Genomic DNA, 24,284 nt, shown 5'->3' on the forward strand with positions numbered 1-24,284 from the left:
AATAAAGAAAAAATGGTATTTACCAGGACTCTTCTTATGGACTGCCAGTGCTTTATGTTAAAAATACACACCATATTTTTATATGGGTTTGCAGCTTTAAGCTATTTTATATTGATATTTTTAAGAGAATGTCAGTCACATAGTATCAAGTGGATAACATTGTGTTTTCTATGTATGCCCATTAATAAGTTACAGGTTTTTTCATCAAATTTTCCTAGAGAAAGTAAAATTTTCCAGAAAAGTAAACTCAACCTTGGTTAAGAACATTGTATAACTGACTTTTATTTCTTCATGTACTGTGATGCTCATACCAAAATGTAAGTGCGTGAGAGTGTCTGTAAGGCTTATATCTTTCCTTATTCACTTCTCTCTCACTCATTGTTTCCATTTTGTCTTCTTTAACCTTCTCTCGCAAAAAAACCCTCCAGTGCTCGTGACTCTTATTTTAGCTGAAGTTACCCAGCTTTACATTATGCCAGTTATCATTGCGGCATGAAGAAAAATGAGTACGGCACCTAGCTAGCTCATTATCCTACACTATTATTAGAGATGAGGGACTGGAATATATAAATAAATGAGTTGCCATATAGGACAATGGCAGGAATGGCTGTTTCAAAAGCCATTTATTGGCCAACATTAAGCCTATGTTATTTAAAGTATCCAATTCATTGAGCGTCCTAACTGCTAAAAATGGTGAATAAAAACACCATTTACACAGGTTGTCTCATGTCTAACAAAGCCAGCACTTTGTCCGGGTACAGGAGAGGATGAAGAACGTAGGTTGTTGAGCTGATGCACATTGAAAGTATATAATAGTAGTAATAAAAATACAAGATAAAAGCATAAAGAGCATTTAGCATACTTTACTGTTATCCCCTGTTATCTACAAACTGTCTTATCCAGCAGCAGGACCCACTGCATAATAGTCCCTATTCTTTCCATGTAGGACTGGTATATGTTCATGATAAAATGACTTGCTAAGCATCGTCACACCAGTACTAGGTAACAACAAAACCTCAGCTTTGAGAATGAAAACATTGGGGAAGTCATTATATTCTGGGGCAGCATGAAAAATGCTGTCATATTTTTCAATTTGACTCATTTCTACAGGTGCATAATGCTAATTTTCTGCAATTCGTAATTATTTTTGTAGCAATAACCAGTATTGAATTGTTTAGTGTGACTCCATGCTAAAGTGTTCACACATATAGTGGTCTGGCTGTGCGATCGCCGAGCGGCTGGACTGTAGTGTAGTGCAAGTCTCCCTGCTGTTGGCTACACAGTCACACACCTGCTCCACTAGGGTCTTCGTATGATTCTATGTCACACTATACGGATCACATCTAAACTAAGCAGATCAGATTTTGGTTGGGTACGATGAACTCTTAAACAATTCTATGATTGGACAATTTGGATGAAATAACCAGATTGGTCTATCAAAATATCACTGGATTCGGGCTTCTTGACCAAAGAATTATTCTGATCAATCAACATGTAATCAGATTAGATTTTCTCAGATGGAATGATCAATGCGGTCAGCCAATAATCCCCGATAGCAAGCATGTGTGGACATTGGGCAACCAGGAAGTAGAAAGTGCACCCCAACCACCAATCTCCCCCCTCCCGGCACAAACCCTATTACTCCTATCTGGTACAGATAAACAGCAATGATAAATTCAGTAAATAATGAACCTGTTATACTCTCTTTAACAAGATGTTAAACAACACTTAAATGCTTTGGCCTTTAAAATGAATATATTCTATATTCAATCAGGTATTCAGGTTACTTCAAATATTACAGTACACATCGGACTAGCAAGTTTGTGTCAAAGTAATACCTGATTTCTTGAAATAATAATGTAGACATTTTACACAACTCACAACATTGCATCTGTTGATTTGCTTTTCTAAACTTCCTAAAAGTCACAATAAACTAGGATCGATGTCGGGCAAATGTGGAAGCGTGTACGCATTCATGACCAGCAGTGTAGGCAGATCTCTAGAGAGGGTGCAGAGTCACAATCTTTTCAGCAGATGGTTATGAGAGATGAAGATCAGAGATCTAAAGGTAAATTGTGTAGGTGTGTACACATGAATCGGCATGCTCATTGGGACTTTCAATTGTTGGTGAAATCGCTCTACAAATTACATCTGAAATAAGATTGCATAGATGTGTACCCAGCTTACAGGTGAGTGAACAGGATTTACATTAAATTTAATTATTATTAAAACCACTGACAAGTGAAGTAAATAACATTGATTATCTTATTACAATGGCACCTGTCAAAGGGTGGGAGATGTTAGGCAGCACGTGAGCAGTTCTTGAAGTTGATGTGTTGGAAGCAGGAGAAATCGGCAAGCGTAAGGATCTGAGCGACTTTGACAAGGACCTAAATGTGATGGCTAGACAACTGGGTCACAGCATCTCCAAAATGACAGGTCTTGTGGGGTGTTCATGGTATGCTCTGGTTAGCATCTACCAAAAGTGGTCCAAGCAAGGAAGGACAACAGGTGAACCGGCGAAAGGGTCATGGGCGCCCAAGACCCATAGATGCACGTGGGGAGCGAAGGCTAGCCCATCTGGTTCAATCCCACAGAAGAGATACTGTAGAACAAATTGCTGAAAGATTTAACGCTGGCTATGATAGAAAGTTGTCAGAACACACAGTGCATCGCAGCTTGTTGCATATGCGGCTGCATAGCTGCAGACCAGTCAGAGTGCCCATGCTGACCTCTTTCCATCGCCAAAAGTGCCTACAATGGGCACGTAAGAGCCAGAACTGGACCATAGAACTGGTCTGATGAATTATGAGGAATTTTAAATTATGTGGATGGCCAGGTGCATGTGAGTTGTTTACCTGGGGAAGTGATGGCACCAGGATGCAATATTGGAAAAAAGCAAGCCAGTGGAGGTAGTGTGATGCTTTGGGCAATGTTCTGCTGGGAAACCTTGGGTCCTGGCATTCATGTGGATGTTACTTTAAGATGTACCACCTTTCTAAACATTGATGCAGACCAATTACACGCCTTCATGGCAAAGGTATTCCCTGATGGCAGTGGCCTCTCTCAGCAGGATAATGCGTCCTGCCACACTGCAAAAGTTGTTCAGGAATGGTTTGAGGAACATGACAAAGCATTCAAGCTGTTGACTTGGCCTCCAAACTCCCCAGATCTCAATCCGATCGAGTATCTGTGGTATCTACTGGAAAAATAAGTCTGAGCCACAGAGGACTAGGGATGTGCACCGGCCACTTTTGGTGTCTCGTGTTTTGTGTTTTGGATTCGGATTTGCTTGAGGTTTTGGGTTTGGATTTGTTTCGCAAAACACCTGCCGAAAGGTTTTGGTTCGGATTTAAGGTTTTGGATTCGGATTTATTTTGAAAAAAACATAAAAAGTGTTAAAATAAAGTTTTTGGGTTTATTTTCACTCCTATGCTATTATTAACCTCAATAACAATCATTTCCACTAATTCCCAGTCTATTCTGCAGAATCAGTGAACTTTGTAATATTGCAGTACCAATGGACTTATACTGCAGGATCTGTGCTGTGCTGTGCTGTGCTGTGCTGTGCTGTGTCCTTCTAAGGGCATTGTTATTTCCCCAGCACAGCATGAGATATAGCAGGACAGAGGACCACCTAACACAACCTCCCTCTACCCTGATCAATGCCCGAGTGAAGATGGCGGCGGCTAGCGGGGAATTTATAGGATCCGAGTATCGCGAGATCCGACAGCGGGATTATGACTCAGAGCCTCGGTTTCAGTTTTGCAATTGCGGTAATACCGGGATCTGTCTCGGATCCGGCTCGGATCGGCAACATTCGGGTGGGCTCGGATTTCAGATATCCGAGCCCGCTCATCTCTACAGAGGACCCACCTCACAATTTATAGGACTAAGCGTACCGTGTGTATAAGGGCTGAAAACACGGAGCCCACACTATCTCACTAACCCAATTTACTGACAGTAAAATAAAACTATAATTTTTTTCAGCCAACAAAAAAAATATAGTGATCAGAAAAAATACACATCCTATTAACATTATTAAACTACTCCTAGCATGTAATATATCAATGGTTTAGAATAAAGCAGTGATGGGCAGCCTAACAACTTCAAGGGCCACTTGTGCGTTCCTCACAACCTTCAAAAGGGTCTCACATTACACTTAAATTCTAGATTGAAAAAACAGCCCCAAAACAACTAATCCCAAAATGCCCCCACATGCCCCTCACTTGCTCTCGATCTCACATGCACTCCAACCTGCCATCCCACATGGCACTCAGATTGCATAACTCCCAACTGTCCCGATTTCAGCAGGACAGTCCCGAATTTAGGGCTCTGTCCTGCTGTCCCGCCTGGTTGGTGGAAGGTAGATAAATAATGGGCAACCTATCACTGTACAGTGCTAGGCAGCCCTCTGGGGGTGTGACCACACCCACATCAATACGTGACCACGCCCCCTGTTCCACTGCTTTGCATGTTGGCAGGTCTGAGATTACTCCACATGATGCTCATTTGCCTCTCAGACATCTGTACACATCCCCACTATGCCACTCAGGCCTCGACACATGCCACTTAGACCACCCCACATGTCACTCAGATTCCACACATGCTACAGACCTCCTCACAAGTCTGCATTTCTTTTATAAGATTGACATCAGCTATATATATGCCTGTTTTATTTGGAGTCAAGTAATTTTTCATATGATCCGGAGGTCCTGATCAGATAAAATAACATGGAACAATCACTGGATTGTTGTACAGATTTTTGTTAATTTGTCATTATTTATTATAATTACTATTGTTATATTAATATTATTTATACTTTATGTGGTGCTATTGTGTATCGAGGTGAATATATGATTTTCTTGTTATATATGTATTCTATATTTCTTTATATGTTTCACTGTAGTGATTGCCCGTCATTCACTTTATAGGCTACCAAACAAGTGGAGCGCTCTCGATTCTAAATATTCTCTTTGGTTTATTAAGTCCCCACTCATTGGCTAATCCAGTAACCTTTAGTCATTTTTGTTGTTTTTTTGTTCCAAGCTTTATGTCTTAAGAGGGAATAATTTATATATAAATGTGATCCAAGGACACTGAGGGCATTCTTGCCAACCTTTTAGCATTGAATTCTGGGAGCCCCTGGGTAGGGGGCATGGTTGGAGGGCAGGAGGGGGCAGGGCACGGTCAATAGCGGCATTTTGGCCCCAGCCCGGCGTCAAAAACGTCATTTTGGTGCAGGGGCAGGGCCAAAATGACACGATTTACCGCAAATCGCATAATTTCGGCCATCAAATAGCAGTATGCGGGATACTTGCCTTCTCTCACGGGAGTCCGGGAGACCAACCCGAATCTCGGGAGTCTCCAAGACATTCCGGGAGAGTTGGCAAGTATGACTGAGGGACTTCCAGTTGTTATTAATAAAGTAAAACAGAGACAGCATTTGTATGTCATCTGGTGAAGTGTTGCAGTTACCTTTATTGCAGAGCCAGCAGCCTGCAGAGGAAGGAGGTGGAGCACGAGGTGCAGAACGCACTGCACTAACTCCCCCTCCCCCTCCTCTGATTGGTTGTTCAGAGTGACTTCCCTGCACTATGCAGGGGTGGTCACATTACACAGAAGCCAGCTGCTCTTATACCGTCCTATTCTCTGTTTTATAAAAAAAAGCAGATTACAAGTCAGATCAGGAGCAGCCGCAGATGAAGGCTTACCAGGCCACTGGAGGCCCGAGGGCAGGCTCCTTCCCATCACTGAATTAAAGTGAGATTGTCAACTTTTTATTTCCATTGCTTTACCTTATTTGTCCTCAAGAGTCCATTTAATATAGGGGTATATGTATTATACCAGATTCCCACTCTTTCCTCCATATTTAGGAGGGGTTTGGACTTAGTGGTGGAGAACATGTATGGTAATAATACTGTCCATTACAATGCATGTTGTGCCACAGCCCCCCTCCTCCCTGTGCAAATATCCTCCATCATCTCTGCCCCATCTTTAGCAGAGCTGCATTGCACATAATATGTACTTATATATGACGTCACTCTGTGTAAAAAAAATATGGAACAATCTGTCTCTATAAACTCATCATTTTTAGACACTTCATATAAATAATTTGCCTGTAAAAATTATCTTTCATCAGTATTTTTCTTTTCATTTTCAGCATAAAAAAAAATGCTAGGATTGGAAAATCTGACCGGCACATTCATGTTGGTACATAGCTAGAAATGGTCTTGATAAGATCTAAACCTGGCCATGTAGAATCATTGCTTTCATTGCCTAACAGGTAATATTTCATGCAGCCCTCGGGAGCAATTCCTTAGAGCTAATCAATAAGACTTCATTACCATTCTGCTTGGACATGACTGCTCCTATAGTCAGCTACTGTTAACCCTTTCTAGCAGAGCTCTGGGGGGACAGCGGTCACTTCGCTTCAACCCTACTACGCTAGTGAACAGCAGAGTGAAAATCTCCATTTGACAAAATATAATTCCTATATATTTCTTTCTTACAATATGAAAAAAAGACTCCCACACACAATTCCTCACAGATTCCATAAAGATCATATTATACCTTATCATTCCTAGAAAAACCAATACTGAATTATCTAGAGACATGCATGTAATATAATTTTCTGTACCAGTCTTACAAATACCGTCATACATATATCATAAAAACATGTATATTTGATCATGCCTGCACACTTGTCAACCACCGGGACCCCCTATATGAAATGTGAAATGTAATCTGATATTATTTGTCTCTGGAATTATTCTGCTAGCACTGAATATAAAATAATGTCGTGGTATAAATTATTTCCTTATTTTAAAATCATCATATCTAAAATTAGGGAGGCATCAAACGCATATTCTTGAAAGTAGCAGCCACAATGAAACGGGTCACAAACGTGTTTTTTTTTTTTTATTTCACTATAAAACTTTAAAGAAGAACATTCACAATGAAGTTTCTCTGCTAAGACCCTCTTTGTAGATCTGATGAGGGGTCCTTCCCTGGGGCCTGAGCCCCTTACAAAACAATAATTTCTTGAAAGCCTCAAGGTGGCGCCATTTTTTTGGGCCTGCAGGGGCTGAGGAGATGGGGACACTGGATAAGATTCATACAGTTGTCAATGAAGAGTAGGTAGTGAAAGCTGAATTTTACTGGTCGGCCCCACCTCTCTATGGGTCACTGGGGTTAAGAGGATGGCAAATGAAAAGCAAGTGAAGGAACCACTAATCTCTCCCTGGGGCAAGCCGAGGGCTAGGTCATGGTAGAAAGTTCAATTTGTAAACACTGTCCTTCTGGCTCTATACACAGTTTGTTGCTTCACCTTCTAATACGACATGATCATAGGAGCATTGTATTTTATTTTAAATATGAACTTGCACACCGCATTGTGTTTCCATGAAACGTACTGTGATAAGCATGATATACAGACGATACACACACAGTTTTGCTGAACCACTTTTACTTATATGTCAGGATGGCACAACCAGCAGCTCCAGCAAACAAACAAAAAAATAATTTCCAATTTCCCTCCACACTGCGTTTGGCTAAACATTTGGTTACCTAACTAGTCACCGATCAACTAGTTCAGCAACAATAAGCAATTTGCATAACCCCGCCTACAATTTCAAGTTGTCAATGTAATTCTGTATTCTTTGGATCTATATGGAAATGCTGTTTCTGAGCAGACCCGGGTATATGAATAAGATAGTGTCTAACAATGTTCTTTTATGTGGCTTAAAAAAAAGGTTTTAAAATGTTTTTTTTATTACGGCAACAAGGTCAAAGTTAAGCCAGTTTAAATGGATTATAAATATATACCTTTGGCACAGTTTCTCTGAATGGGCAATTAATCCCGAGTGCAATACCCTACGTGAATCTCTCACTGCTCACTGTGTGCACATCAACTCTTTGGTCCATAAATGTTACAGAATAAATCTTCTTTCCTTTATCCTAAGGGAAGTGTTGCTGAGCTGTTCACTAATAAGTCACCCACACTCTGAATGGAGGTGGTAGCGGATTACTTATCTCTCTCTCAGTCAACAGAGCCCTTTCACCTTAGCAGTACCAGTCGGATGTTTTCCCGCTGTATCTTGGGCAGGCTCTGTACATCTGGCGTTTTGCCTGACCAAGCATTGCTTAAACGATCATTGGGAGCCTCACACTTGACTCTGGCCTTATCCTTTTAACCTTCCCGTAGTCCTCCGCAGCTCTGCAACATCCCATTACTGGGGTAATTAAAAGGCTTCTCATTTCAGTGATTTTCTGTTAAAACTAAAATGAGTTGCTGTGGACTGCAGTTATCTATTCCCACAAGGAGGCATTTAAGACAAATGAAGATAACTCATTACTTTATGTTTGATGACAAGACATATTTACTCAAATATTAGACATCCAGACGTGTGTCTGTGGTATGTGTAAGAGAAACGTGTTCATTATTGGCTTACGCTGCTATAAAGCACATTATACAAAGAATAATGTAATTTACAGAAAGTGTCACCTTTTACTTACTATCATCTACAATTTCTAGTTGAGTGGATGTGTCAGTTTACCTTCAAGCTACTTGGTTAAATAGGTGTCTATTTCAAGGCACTGAAACCTTAACCGTGTTGCTTATTGTGTCTAGACATAGTTTGTTTTGTGTTATTTCTCCGTGCAGAATATGAATATTATTTTGGCTGCTCTCCAGCCACATGTAGTCCTCCAATCCTTCACCTGTGGCCCCAGCTCCCTCCTGCTTATTGTCAGATTTGTGGTGGTAGCTTGTAACACTAACATGCCTGCTGATGTGTTACTATAGATGGGTGTCTCTTAGTCACATGCCAGGCCCGCGATCGGGTCCCGGTATACTAACGTGCTCCAAGCAAGGCTCCCCTCCAGCGATGAGAGCTGCGATCTTGCATACGGGACTGCGCACACGCAGACTCGATCTCCTATCTCTCTCTCCCTCTACTATTGGTTCCCTCTTCCTCCCCAGGAGAGTTAAGGCACTTGACACTGCAGTCAGGTGGCTGTTCTTTGTGTCAGTCTTCTGGCTCCTACTCAGACGTAGCTTCTTGTGCTCTGTTACTCCTGCTGCTGATTCCACGGTTCGCTGTTCAGTGGAACTCCTCCGCAGATTATCACCTTCTCGTGTTTAGCTTGTTTCCTTGTGGTAACCTCTCCACAGACTCCTCCAGCTTCCTGTTCCAGTGATTCCTCGGTTCGTTGTTCAATGGAACTACTCCTCGCCTTTGGGTGGAGTAGTGTTAAAGTAGACAGATCCATCGAACCTAATCTCATCCGTGGTCTGTGACACTCTTTCTATGATTAAATGTATTGTTTTAAGTTATTATGGGTAATCAATCCTTTTGAATGGTAGAGGGGTGATCATGGGGCCACTGAAGCATATCATGTTGCCTATAATGCATTAAATCATGCACTCATGTTGTATTGTGAAGTAATTATCAAACATAAATAAGATTAACAAGAGGGCTCTGGGAGAAGATACAGGGATTATGATATAAAGACAAAAATAATGTATTATAATGTATAATCTCTGCAAGCAAATTTAGCCATAACTTTACAGAAAATATGTGGACCTATAATAAAGACCACATACATACTTTTACTGTACTTCTACATACATAGATACCTATGTTAGACATAGACAAAGGTAAAAAGGTTAGAACACCTTTGCTGTATATCATCTACACATAGGATCCAATGACAAAGAACAACAGTAGACATTGTCACCCAACATGGCAAATTAATTATCGGAGCAGAAATGTTGCTGGGTTTTCAAAAGACCCGTGTCCTAGCCCCATGAACAAGATCACCATATTCATACTGGTTCCTACCATGTACATTATTCATTGAATGAAGCATTTTTTCAATGTTTAAAAGTCTTAGAATAAATATATTTTTTTTTATTGTTTATCCTTTTTTTAATTAGTTTGACTGAAAGTCCAAATCCTAACCCTTACTACTATGAGCCAAGTATCGGTGAAATGTTCTCGATAAATTGTGGTTAGAATTTTTTATCACTGCAAAAGGCAGCAATATAAAAATGATCCCTTATTGTCGCAGATTGATAGATAGACCCCTTAGTGTTAAACTTTCAGGATCTTCACTACCCATTTCCCAGTGTCTAAAACTACTAATCTGTACAATGTATTTCATGAAAACTAGGGGGGCCACAAGCTTGTCATTCATATTTAGGAGTCTATTTACTAAGCTGCGATGAGCCAAAAATGTGGAGAAAACAGCTGTATTCTCCAGAGAATGGCCATGGTATCCATTCTTTAATTTATCATCAATGGGTTAATCAGACATTTCTCCTGCCTTAACCTGTATAACACTGGCCGCTGCAGTCTTTGCTTTAGATTATTTTTTAAATGGAGTTCTATGGACTCCATCTCCGCTGGAGAAGTCTCTCTTTGTCCAGCGCAGGGTCCCATCGCAATGCGCATGTGTGACCTCAGCCATGCATGCGCAGTAGCCACTAGATGCAGATCCTCCATTCACCAGCATCGTTACGCAGCTGGTGAAGGAAGTTTTAATTAGAGATGCTCACTGACCCCCGTGAACTGGTTTTGGATCTGAAATAGCTTTGTTGGTTTTGGTTTTGGCAAAACCGCCCTTGTGTGTTTTGGTTTTGGTTTTGGATTTTTTAGAAAAAATCCTAAAATATTCTAAAATCACATATTTTTGCTCTTTTTTGCTCCTACATTATTATAAACCTCAATAACGCTAATTTCAAGTGATTTGCAGTCAATTTTGACCACCTCACATATCACAATTTTATTTTCATACACTTTCGGACAAATACTGGATGGTAAGTGACAGAGCAATGACACAAACACACGGCAGTTCCTAGCACATCTAGGACACATTGGCACACAACAGTGGCAGAAAAGAAAAATGGTGCAAGATGGAATTGTCCTTGGGCCCTGCCACCCACCCACCGTTATGTTGGATCTTAAAAAGGAATACAAAAATCACGAGATCCGACGACGTAACGATGACGTTTTGCCTCATTTTTGATCCCGAAAAAGCACGAAAGTACCAAGCCGGCTCGGATCCCCTAAGTTTGGGTGTGTTCAGTTGGCGAAGAACCGAGCCTGAGCTTCTCTAGTTTTAATTAGTTTAAATGGGTGGGAATATGACAGGGCTCGCCAATGAGCCCTGGCTTGATAAATTCAAGCGTCAGGACAGTTTGTATCTCTGCGGTCTGCAGCAATACAAAATGATACGTGCTCTGCCCACTGGTCACCAATGTTATATAGACCCCTTAAACTTCAACGCTGGCCCAGAGTGATGGAAGGTGGAGACGCTCAGACGGCCTTTATAAAAATACCTTCTGTAGGAGAAAGCATGGGACAGATAGCATGCTGAACACATTTACATTATAAATAGATTAATTAGTTCAGGTAGAGTAGTTATCTAACCAATATGTCACGGTGGGATGAATTAATTTAATACATCTGTATATAATGTTTTAATAACATCAATGTCATGTCTAGTTTACACAATATTATTATACATTCTATTGTGGAAAATGTTCACATGGAGTGGTGCCATTAAAATGTATCTGGTAAGGCTCTTGAGTACACAATGTATGTACAGATGTATTAGGAAAGAGCAATAGGTGGTCATAGTATTTCCAACATACTAAGGGGCAGCACGGTGGCTTAGTGGTTAGCACTTCTACCTCACAGCACTGGGGTCCCGACCATGGCCTTATCTGTGTGGAGTTTGCATGCTCTCCCCGTGTTTGCGTGGGTTTCCTCTGGGTGCACCGGATTCCTCCCATGCTACAAAAACATACTAGTAGATTAATTGGTAGCTATTAAAATTGACCTTAGTCTCTCTCGTTCTGTGTGTGTACTAGGGAATTTAGACTGTAAGCTCCAATGGGGCAGGGACTGATTTGAATGAGTTCTCTGTACAGCGCTGCGGAATTAGTGGCGCTATATAAATAGCTGATGACGATGATGATAAAAATGTTAGAGATTAACTATAAAATGACCAAACATGTTGTTATTTTAATAAGGCTTCTTTTTTTATTTTAGCACAATATTATTTAGTTTGCAAATAAGGGTTAAATATTTATTTTGTAAATGAAATTGACTTGACATCTTTAATTCATTAGTCAGCCTTATATATCTTTATCATAGTCATTATGTGCCACATAAAGTCAATTCAATCAGCACATTACTTAGCCGACAATCTCTCCCTAATGCAAAGCAAGGTCCTGTGGGAACACCCAGTAATGATTTTTTAAACCTTGAAGTTCGCGTCTTAGGGCAATTGAGCTTCAAACTCATCCAAGGTGAAATTATAAATCCCTTTGGTCAGCATAACAATTTGGATAAACATACCCTGTCTCTACATCTTTATGTCATTTTATATAGTGGTGGAGAGAGATAGGAATGTAATTAAAAAACGCATCAAGTCATTTCACAACGTCTTGTATGCATGGTTTTTCATGTAGACAAGATGGTCGCCCATAGTTGGACTATCAGCTCTCATACGTACCTCCCAATATTCGAAAAGCAAAAAAAATCAGGACAGAGATCCAATCCTTTTGTTAAAACCACACCCGATTCCAATAGGCACCATCCTCATAGTGCTTTTTTTAGAGGTATGCTCAAGTGTTTTCAACTTATATGTAAAATGTCAACTGTTTACATACACACGCACTATAACAATTTTAAAGGTAAAATATACAATACTTAGTAAAGTTCACTTTTCTGTTTTTATTCTATAAATGTTCAGTAAAACACATGGGCATTGGTTATTTTGCAAACCCAACCTGAGTTTTTTGCATACTTGCCAACTTCCGAATTCCGGGCAGGTCTCCTGGACTCCTGGGAGAGCCGGCAATTCTCCCGCATCTGCCCACTCCTAGTGAAGTGGGCAGATTTTGAGCCTCTATGATGTGATTCTCCATCATTTTGGGCCACAAAATGACGCGATTCTCCAAGCCCCGCACACCCACTTCTCTCCCGAGACTCCCGGAGGCCATCCTAGAAAAATTGGCAGCTATGGTTTTCTGTATATTTACATTTATTAGGTTTAATTAAAGTTAACATGTTCATCAGTCTTATATCAAAATCACACTCTACACAAGGCGCTAATAATGAATAAACCAATAGAGTGAAATAACTCTGTGGATATCTTATAAAAACAGATGCCTGTGATGACATATGGTAATGAATAAAACTGAAAAAGATCTATCTAGAACAGAAAAATTCATAGGTCCATACAGATAGTCCCAAAAATTAGTTCATAGGAGTATTCGTATCACATGAGACCTCAGATGATAAGTCCATATAGAAGTGATAGTCCTTCTTATCATGAATCCTCTTCACATGAAATCTCCTCAGGATGAACCGTACATCATATCAGAGTAAGCTGAAATTCAGTGCACATAGCAGGAGCTTTTAAATCCAACTCAAGGCAGAGTCTTCCATGCGAATCAGTGGTATAGAGCAGTCAAAATAGAACTGCTCTATACCACTGATTCCACAATACAGCACCGCCGCGGACGATTCTTTGACAGCGCCGCGGCTGCTGTATAGGACAGTGCCGCTATGTTGGGCACTGAGTTAGCGCAGGGGGGGGTTCTGGAGACTCAGAAACCCTTCCTGCATGCGCCACTGATATGGACTTATCATCTGAGGTCTCATGTGATACGAATACTCCTATGAACTAATTTTTGGGACTATCTGTATGGACCTATGAATTTTTCTGTTCTAGATAGACCTTTTTCTGTTTTATTCATCACCATATGTCATCACAGGCATTTGTTTTTATAAGATATCCACAGAGTTATTTCACTCTATTGGTTTATTCATCATTAGCACCTTGTGTAGAGTGTGATTTTGATATACACCAGTTTTAAGGATGTGTTGGTGACATCCTACACACACTTGTTTGAGGCTGCTTTTGATAGTAGCGCTCTACCTGGGACTGTATTGATTATATGTTCATCTGTCTGTAATAGTAAATGTAATTATTATCCACAGACTTCAAAGAACATTGTTTCAGGCAGCCACGTCATCAGGAAGAAAATGTGTATATATGACTAAGGCTCATACTTATTCATTTTTCCTCTAAGGGAGATCCCGGAGGCAGTAGACAGGGGGGCAGGGCACAGCGAGTCGTGTTATTTGGCCCCGCCTCCTCATGGTGAAATGACGCAAAGGTGTAGTTTTATCTTGGGGTAGGTCTAAGATGGTGCAATTCACATGGAATTGCATCATCTAGGCCTCCATTCCACCCACTTTACTATGAACTGGATAGGATGCAGGAGAATTGCCTGGAGTCCGGGAGACCCATCCAGAATTCGTGAGTCTCCCAGACATTCCCGGGCAAGTTCGTGACTTCATATTAGAGATGTTAACTGTCCCTGTGTTTTGGTTTTGGATCTGGATTAACTTTGTGCTTTGATTTTGGTTTTGGTTTTAGCAAAACCGCCCTCGCGTGTTTTGGCTTTGGATCCCAATTGTTTTTTTTTTGGCCAAAATCACATACTTTCGCTCTTTTTTTATCCCTACATTATTATTAACCTCAATAATATTAATTTCCAATAATGTCCAGTTAATTTTTGTCAAGTGACAAGAACACTGCTACCCCTCCTGTTTCTGTATGAGCAATGTCACTGGAGACTGGAGAGTGACAAGAACACTGCTACCCCTGTTTCTGTGTGAGCAATGTTGCTGGATCTCCTGGGGAGGGAGGTACTTATGGAATCCAAAATCCGCGAGATTCGACAATGCAACAATGAAGTTTTGCCTCGATTCAGATCCGAGGATGGGCAAAAGTAACGAGCCAGCTCGCGAGCCTACTCGGATCCCCTAAGTTCGGGTGGGCTCAGTTTTCAGAAAACCGAGCCTGAGCATCTCTACTTCATATACAAGCATGTTTCACTCAATATTATGATGCTGTACTGATTTGACAGTTGGCTCTGGCTTTTTATGTTGGGAATGTTCTAATGCTCTGATTGGCTACATGTTGGCTTTGCACACGGACCCATAGAAGCTGCTTACACACAGACATTGCTGAGAAAAATAAGTGACTACAATAAGTGCAAACAGCTCATATTTTACCTTTCTCTGACATCTGCAAACCCTTGAAATACTCCAATAAAAACTCCTGGAAATAATTAATTTTAAAATAATATTTTTTCATTATAGTGTTCCATTTCTGGAAATTCAATTTTAGGACTATTTAGCTTTAAACATATCTGATTTCTGATCTTGAACAACTCTTTCACTTAGTAAAGTACTTGGCCAGTTTACAGTATAACAAAATATCCAAGTAAGTAATTGGAGAGATGATTCAGTCAGTGTTTGTTTAGAATGCTGGAGTTCCCCGAAGCATGTAAATCTCAACCTAAACATTGTTCTGTCTCTGAGGAGATGCTTGCAAAACTGAAATGTCACAACTGTTTTATGCAGAGTTTCGACTATACAACCCTTTCATGGCCAAGAGGACTTTAGTAGCCTCAGGGATACGAAACTTCACTGCTTCTCATTTTTTTCAACTCATGAACAATAACAATTCTATTATGACCTTGAGTTTACTTAGATCTTGCCAATTCTACCCTCTCTCATTTTAAGAATGTATTCAGTTTCCAGCAATTGCTTTTTAACTGGAGGAATTGCCACTTTTTATTTTGGAAGGTATTTATTGGAATGCTAACCCTGTTTTTCCCTTGTAGTTGTTTAACATAAATATCAGGATATAATAAAGTATATAAATTATTCAAGTAGTTGGACATTATATAGCTAGCAGTGATCACTATTCGTTAGAAAGCTATTGTTCATGTCTCTTTTACAAAATCCACTTATCTCCTCCAAAGACCTCCTGTCAGTCTTTGTCAAGTGTGATAATGTTCTCAGAATACATTGGCTTGTGAGTGAGACCTAGTTTCAAGAGACAGGCCTGACCTAGTCTGGGGCATTGTCAGACAACATTTGGTGCATTCCAGTAGAGCGCAACAGTATAGTATTCTCATTTGGTGCAGTATTCTCATTTGGTGTAGTATTCTCATTTAGTATATTATTCTCTTTTGGTGGTGGAGTGGCTTCATGTATCGCTGTTTTTCGTCTGCAGATGTCTCCCATAGAAAATCACAACTCCCGGTGCAAAACTGAAAATAAAAGTATACTTATATTGGTGTATGCTCCAATTCTTGTATGAAATATAAACATTTGGTGTAAAGCACGTAACAAACCAAAAAAAATTTCAAGATCATGTGATATCATCATTAAGAAATCATAATTTCCAAGTGGTATGTGAGTCCATGAGTAAGAATAATGCTCCTCTTCAAATTTTTAGGGGTAATGATTCAATGCCCCTAGTGGGGTCAAACTCACCAGAATAAAGATTTAGATGAGCCTTAAAGATATTTCCTGAGTCCCTCTCTTGTATGGGTCTTCAAAGTATAAATCACTCTTCCCCTCATTAGTCGATCATAATTCATAGAGTGGGTGAGAAAGACAACAAAAAGGGGTCATGGAATATTCAGGCAGAATGAGATCTTGTATCCTTCCTGGGATAGGAAAAGTTGCCAAGAAAAAGCCAGGTCCAAGATGGTAAATTCGGTCAGAGTACAGGTAGTCTCATCAGCCAACGTGTGTCGACTATCAGTCTTTATCAATGAAAGATCCATCTTGATAATGACTGATAGCCGAAACGCGTTGACCTTCAGCATGCGAATCCTGTACATCTGATTCAGGATATGTTTGATATGTCGTTTATATTCTGATTTTAGTTGAGTGTATTAACTTGTACTATTAAAGTCCGCTTGTTAGACAGAATTACACATGGTTTTCCCCCTTTTTGTTGTCTTTCTCACCCACTCTATGGATTATAATCAACTAATGAGGGGAAGAGTGATTTATACTTTGAAGACCCATACAAGAGAGGGATTCAGGAAATAACTTTAAGGCTCATCTAAATCTTAATTCTGGTGATTTTGACCACACTAGGGGCATTGAATCATTACCCCTGAAAATTTAAAGAGGAGCACTATTCTTACTCATGGACTCACATACCACTTTGAAATATTGATTTCTTATTGATGATATCACACGATCTTGAATTTTTTTTGGTTTGTTACATGTTTTACACTTGATGTTTATACTCAATACAAGAAGAATTGGAGCGCTTGAATCACTTCTATTTTGTTTTTACTATTTCTGTTTTGGAACTGGTGTATGTTTGTATGAAGTTTATTTGAGCTGCACTTGATTGTAGAGCGCTGGTGGGTTCCCAACTTTTATTATTCACATATAAGCCTAGCAGAGGAAACGACCTTGCTGACAAGTTCTAGGTTCCAGATCCATTTCCCCAGCACTCCGGTCAGCATCTGTCTGTAATCTTCCAGGACTTTCATCACTCACCAATTTAATTTCCAGATAAGCTGTTGTTCAGTTTTTAAATGTATGAAAATCCTTTTCCATTAAAGTGAGAGGTGTTGCTTGGACTATTTCTAAGTCACCCATTGGATACTTCTTACTCTTACCCAAGGAGCCTGAACTTACATTATTCAGATTAACTATTCATACATTTACATGATGTGGGCATATATGTCTTTATAGACTACCCATGATACTGAGAATACTCCACTATTGTACTATTTTTTTATTTTAATATAAGCAAATGCTGTAAGTTACTTTATACTTTTTCACCATAAGAAATCTTATCAAGTTCTTGTCCTTCAACAATTTTCCATCCTATTCCCTCATCTGCTCCTTAGAGAGGTGAAGAAAGCTTGATATAAATGTAAAAAGGACATTTCACTGACACACACTATCTCCCGGGCATTCAACATGCATTTTCTTTCCAAAAATGATATCAGGTATTTTAAGTAAAAAAAGATTAAGAAGACATACTTATGAGCATAATATGTTACTCTGCAGAACATCTGGGGGTAAATGTATCAATATGCGGGTTCTTCAACACCCGCGTGTTCAGCCTCTTCCGCGATTAAATTTCAAGCGGCGCTGCATTGTAAAGGGTTAACTTCCCTTTACAATGGAGCGCCGCTTGAAATTTAATCGCGGAAGAGGCTGAACAGGCGGGTGTTGAAGAACCCGCATATTGATACATTTACCCCCAGGTGTCACTTATTACTAATATAAATTCTATTAATATTAACATTCTAAGACAGGACACGGTTGTTCTATTAAAATGGCATCTTAATCGTGGGAGGGCTGAAAACTTTTGGCACGATGATAAATACAAATGTAAGGGATAGGCATTACCAAACAATGTAGATGACAAGACTGTAAAATAACAAAGGTTGAGACAATATGAGGTTTGGGGGGGGGGGGGGGGGTTGTGGGCTTAAATTAGGGGCATGTATGTGCAAAGCAGCGGACGTGGGTTAGTTAACTGGTTGTTTCTGTATTTTTTAACACAAATATCTATTTGAAAGGATACACTGCATACAATAGCATGCCAAGTAACAAGCCCGATAATATCTGATATGCCAAGTAATATGCTCATGATATAATATGCCAAGTAACAAGCCCGATAATATCTGATATGCCAAGTAATATGCTCATGATATAATATGCCAAGTAACAAATGCCTTATCCACTCTCTGATCATCTCCCGCCTGGACTACTGCAACCTCCTCCTCACTGGCCTCCCTCATCTCGATCCCCTTCGATATGTTCTTAAAGCTGCCGCTAGGCTTATTTTCCTTTCTCGCCGCTCCTCTTCTGTCTCCCCCCTCTACCTAGCCCTTCACTGGCTCCCATTCCCCTTCAGAATCCTCTTTAAGCTCCTCACACTCACCTACAAGGCCCTCGCCAACTCCACTGCACCCTACATTTCCACCCTCCTCTCTATTCATGCTCCATCCTGCCCTCTCCATTCTGCCTCTGACCGTCGCCTCTCTTCCCCCCTTATAACCTCCTCCCACGCGCGTATCCAAGACTTTGCCCGCGCTGCCCCCCTCCACTGGAACAAGCTCCCTCCCTTCATCAGAACTTCCCCTAATCTGTCCAGTTTCAAACGGGCCCTAAAAACCCACCTTTTTCTTAAAGTCTTTCTGTCTCCCACTTAACTTCCTACCTTATCTTCTGCCTCCGTCACCCTACTCTCCCTCTCTCCCCTGCATCTCTCTGTCTGTCCACCCCTCCCCTTAGATTGTACGCTCCTCTGAGCAGGGCCATCTCTCCTCCTGTTTCCACCATTTCTAACTCTGCTCTCCAGCTACTTAGCCCTCCTCCTCGAGCCTCCACTCCACGTCCACTCTCGCTCCCTCCTCCCCCCCTGGGGGTCTCCCTGTCTTCCGCGCCCTCCTTCTTGGGCCCCATCATTTGCGGATCCTACCTCCCCCTTCACCGCCCTCTCTAGCTGTGCATTGAGCTTACTGAGTTGCTGTGCTTACTGTTTACTGTACTGTGCTGTCTCCCATTGTATTGTAATTTGTTTGTCTCTGTACGGCGCTGCGGATGCCTTGTGGCGCCTTATAAATAAAAATGAATAATAATAATAATAATAACAAGCCCGATAATATCTCATATGCCAAGTAAAATGCACATGATATAATATGCCAAGTAACAAGCTCATTAATATCTGATATGCCAAGTAATATGCTCATGATATAAAATGTCAAGTAACAAGTCCGATAATATCTTATATGCCAAGTAATATGCTTATGATATAATATGTCAAGTAACAAGTCCGATAATATCTGATATGCCAAGTAATATGCTCATGATATAATATGTCAAGTAACAAGTCCGATAATATCTGATATGCCAAGTAATATGCTCATGATATAATATGTCAAGTAACAAGCCCGATAATATCTGATATGCCAAGTAATATGCTCATGATATAATATGTCAAGTAACAAGTCCGATAATATCTTATACGCCAAGTAATATGCTCATTAGAGATGAGCGGGCTCGGATATCTGAAATCCGAGCCCACCCGAACGTTGCCGATCTGAGCTGGATCCGAGACAGATCCGGGTATTCCCGCCAATTGCAAAACTGAAACCGAGGCTCTGAGTCATAATCCCGCTGTCGGATCTCGCCATACTCGGATCCTATAAATTCCCCGCTAGTCTCCGCCATCTTCACTCGGGCATTGATCAGGGTAGAGGGAGGTTGTGTTAGGTGGTCCTCTGTCCTGCTATATCTCGTGCTGTGCTGTGCTGTGCTGGGGAAATAACAATGCCCTTAGAAGGACACAGCCCAGCCCGGCCCAGCCCAGCCCAGCCCAGCACAGCACAGCACAGCACAGCACGAAAATTTTTAAAAAAGTTATAAAAAAAAGAAATTAAAAAAAAATATCCAAAAACAATCCTGCAGTATAAGTCCATTGGTACTGCAATATTACAAAGTTCACTGATTCTGCAGAATAGACTGGGAATTAGTGGAAATGATTGTTATTGAATGTTATTGAGGTTAATAATAGCGTAGGAGTGAAAATAAACCAAAAAAACTTGATTTTAACACTTTTTATGTTTTTTTCAAAATAAATCCGAATCCAAAACCTTAAATCCGAACCAAAACCTTTCGTCAGGTGTTTTGCGAAACAAATCCGAACCCAAAACCTCAAGCAAATCCGAATCCAAAACACAAAACACGAGACACCAAAAGTGGCCGGTGCACATCCCTAATGCTCATGATATAATATGTCAAGTAACAAGTCCGATAATATCTGATATGCCAAGTAATATGCTCATGATATAATATGTCAAGTAACAAGACCGATAATATCTTATATGCCAAGTAATATGCTCATGATATAATATGTCAAGTAACAAGCCCGATAATATCTTATATGCCAAGTAATATGCATATTTAATAATATGTCAAGTAACAAGCCCGATAATATCTTATTTGCCAAGTAATATGCTCATGATATAATATGTCAAGTAACAAGCCCGATAATATCTTATATGCCAAATAATATGCTCATGATATAATATGTCAAGTAACAAGTCCGATAATATCTTATATGCCAAGTAATATGCTCATGATATAATATGTCAAGTAACAAGTCCGATAATATCTTATATGCCAAGTAATATGCTTATGATATAATATGTCAAGTAACAAGCATGATAATATCTGATATGCCAAGTAATTGCCTATTAAATAATATGTCAAGTAACAAGCCCGATAATATCTGATATGCCAAGTAATATGCTTATGATATAATATGTCAAGTAACAAGCCCGATAATATCTTATATGCCAAGTAATATGCATATTATATAATATGCTAAATAGGATGTGACATGCCAAGTCATATTCCCAGCAAGATGTCCTGTGCTGTTCCCATCAAAATTCCCAATGACGTCCCCAACCGTCTCATACCTTGGCTTTGAGTGTATCTTTCCTTTAAGTCCTGCTGGCATGATATGTGTCTAGTGGCTAATGTGAGCAGATCTCCTTATCTGGTGACTAATGTTGAGTAAACCCCACAAGTGGCTGGTGTAGAGTAGAACCCCAATATGACGATTGCTAAACCAGATATACACTCTGTGGGCCTGATTCATCAAGGCACTCATTGCCGATTTTGAGTGTATCGTCTGAAAAATCACTCTGCACGTGCCCAGAACCGGGAGATACATCCATGATCGCAGCCCTGTCTGCTGCGTGTTCATACGCAAAGGACACATACTACAGTCTATGATTTCTGGGAGTGAACAGGGTGCAAAAGGAGTGTTTGGCCACAGTCAATGTACAGTGTGAGCGTGCAAAACTCAGTGCACGCAGCCACGTCCGAATAATGCTCTGAGCATCTCAAAGTTACTTGTTTTTCTGCCGTATCTCTTGCCCCAGATAAGGGACCTAATCAGTAGTGATATCAGTCTCGTATGCATGCTATAACATGTGTTTGCAATCGCAAGCAACTGTTAATATGTATTTTATGCTCAATAGACATTAACAACATTCTAATAAATGTATTTCATGGGAAAACAAACAAACAAAAAACAATATTATTTAACTGTTTTATTATAAAATGCCTTTATTACTAACAGGTGACATTAATTCAAGATTTTTTTTTTTTCTGTGCGTTCTTTTGCAAATTTATTATCCACATAAGTATTGGACGTATCCTGCAGCGTATGGTGCCAGTGGCGCACGCAGGGGGGGGTTTCTGAGTCTCCAGAAACCCCCCCCCCCTGCGCTAACTAAGTGGCTGCTATAGCTGCACTGTCCTATACAGCAGCCGCGGCGCTGTCAAAGAAGCGTCCGCGGCGGTGCTGTAGTGTATACAGCACCGCCGTGGACGCTTCTTAGACAGCGCCGCGGCTGCTGTATAGGACAGCGCTGAAGAAACGGAGCAGCTCTCGCGGGGGGTGTTTTTTTTTTTTGGGGGTTGGGGGGGAAATCCCCCTTCCCCCCCGACAATCCTCCGTTCGCCCCTGGGTGCAGTAGTGCACAGCAGACCTGCTTCCGATTTCAACTGCACACATATCTTTAGATATGTGCTTTGATAAATTCGGGAGTACGCATAGCCTAAATACGTGTATATAATACTGAACGCAGGTTGCAATCAGAATATCAGACCCTGTATGTTGATCAATGTATAACAAAGTTTCTACTGATTTATGACTGATTTGTAAAATATCCGACATAATGACCCCCAGAGAACCTCAATACTTAAAATCATTAAACTGCATATCTATGAATAGAGATGAGTGAAACCTATTGTAATGGTTAGGAATTTGTTGGGTTGCGGTCAATATAGGGGTCACAAACAAACTTGCAAAACAGATTGCAAGAAGTTTGTTCTTAGTGAATTACTGAACAATCTATATATAATAATATGGATTTGTTAACATTAAATTTAAAATTACATTGTTGAAAAGCAAATTCTACAAAAAAGGCAAAAGTAACAACAAACTAAACATATTTACATTAAAAGCAATTTTTTAAACTTTCAAAGATGTTTGTAAATAATTTTTCCTTTTGAACCTGAAATAAAAGAATCTAAAATCATTTAAGTGAAAAACACACTAGGGGCTCAATATAAGAGTAATTTCTAAGAACCGGACTGTGGGAGATTTGCTCACCTCAGTCTATGACTACAGCCTTTTGCCCCTGACATGTGATTATATCAGGGGCATTTTAAAAAACTGTCTAAAATGCATTTTTCCTGGATCTACAAAAAACAGGGCCCTTGTGGAGAGCAAGGGTCAAGTCAGGATTCTAAAGCCCGATGTATTCCAAATGTTTCTTTATTAGGACGGGGACACATTACAGAAAATTTCTCCCAAAGTGATATCGTTAACGATTTTGCCAACATGAAAAGAAAGTCCTGATCAGCATGCTGATTCGTGTGTATACACTAAAAACGTTTTACAAGATTTACCTTCAGATCTGTGCTCCGTATTCATCATAACCATCTGCTGAAAAGATGGTGACTCTGCACACTCCATAGAGATCTATGGACACTGCTGGTCCTGAGTGCATACACATTGCAGAATTGGAACGACATTGTTCTATCGTTGACCGAGATTTTTAGTCCGGAAAATTAAATCATAGCATGTGCTTTGTAATGATAACACAGGTGTGCAACCAAAAAGCTGTTTTCATAATTCTATCTGATTCTTATGTTTTTTGGTGCGCTGAATTAAAAAATGACCACCGTTTTTTCCTGGGACGTCAGGTTTTTTCACAATCGAAATATGCCTTGGTCAAACAGGTAGCTGGAAATCGCTAAATTTCAAATTCATCATACTTGGGGAAAAAAAACTGAACATGGAAAAACAAATTTATTTTCACTGCCAGTGCTCCCAAAAATATGAAAATACATGTTTATTGGTCCTGATGGTGATCACTGCATTGTTGAGTGTGCTTGCTAGGGCCTGCCCGGACATGTTCTTTCATGCATTAACTTGTTCTCTGATTCCTCAACAATCTTGTATTTCATTTCAGTCGTCATCCTGCTATTGTCTGTGTGGTTCAAAATTAGTGCAATGCCAAGAAAGTGTGTAAATTCACCTGACAGTTTCTGTTTCATATGTGGAGAGTTCATGGTGAAAAAGCAGCAGTTGAATATTACGGATTTTGTTAAGAAAGTTTATTTCGTTTATTTTAAATTAAAACTTGGTGACCAAGATAAAGTTTGGGCTCCTCATAAAGTATGTAAGCGGTGCGTTTGAAGAACTTCGTAATTGGTCAAAAGGCAAGATAAAAGTTTTTCGATTTGGAATTCCTATGATGTGGCGCGAGCAAAAGAATCATAGTGATGATTGTTATTTCTGTTCCTGTGATGTGAAGGGGTACAGTTCAAAGTGGAAGT

General features: G+C 40.1%; 1 protein-coding gene across 3 annotated transcripts in view; it reads right to left on the minus strand.

The window, feature by feature from the left end:
* GLRA1 (glycine receptor alpha 1) overlaps positions 1–24,284 on the minus strand; it is a 104,694-nt gene that overhangs the window by 50,388 nt on the left and 30,022 nt on the right. Inside the window, exon 1 of one of the 3 annotated variants that reach the window (XM_075210102.1) lies at positions 8,861–8,898. The exons of the other annotated variants lie outside the window; for them this stretch is intronic. The gene's annotated coding sequence lies outside the window, so the exon portion shown is untranslated. Of the gene's footprint in view, positions 1–8,860; positions 8,899–24,284 lie in introns of those variants that run through there. 3 annotated transcript variants of the gene reach the window in all.

The sequence above is a fragment of the Mixophyes fleayi genome, chromosome 4 (genome assembly GCF_038048845.1).
Source record: "Mixophyes fleayi isolate aMixFle1 chromosome 4, aMixFle1.hap1, whole genome shotgun sequence".
NCBI classification, from domain to species: Eukaryota; Metazoa; Chordata; class Amphibia; order Anura; family Limnodynastidae; genus Mixophyes; species Mixophyes fleayi.